The sequence below is a fragment of the Pyxicephalus adspersus genome, chromosome 9 (genome assembly GCF_032062135.1).
Source record: "Pyxicephalus adspersus chromosome 9, UCB_Pads_2.0, whole genome shotgun sequence".
Taxonomy (NCBI): domain Eukaryota; kingdom Metazoa; phylum Chordata; class Amphibia; order Anura; family Pyxicephalidae; genus Pyxicephalus; species Pyxicephalus adspersus.
The window spans coordinates 66,346,184-66,346,573 of NC_092866.1; positions in this window are offsets into that span (position 1 = coordinate 66,346,184).

Genomic DNA, 390 nt, shown 5'->3' on the forward strand with positions numbered 1-390 from the left:
GGGGGCCCTGATGAACCATTTGTTGTGTATTAGGGGCCCCTGAGGAACCATTGGTAGGTATTGGGGGCCTGAGGAACCATTGTTGTGTATTAGGGGGGACTCTGAGGAACCATTGTTGTATATGAGGGGGCCCTGATGAACCATAATTGTGTATTAGGGGCCCCTGAGGAACCATTGTTGTGTATTGGGGGGCCCCAGAGGAACCATTTTTGTATATGAGGGGGCCCTGAGGAACCATTTGTTGTGTATTAGGGGGGGCCCTGAGGAACCATTGTTGTATATGAGGGGGCCCTGATGAACCATTTGTTGTGTATTAGGGGCCCCTGAGGAACCATTGTTGTGTATTAGGGGGGCCCTGAGGAACCATTGTTGTATATGAGAGGGCCCTGA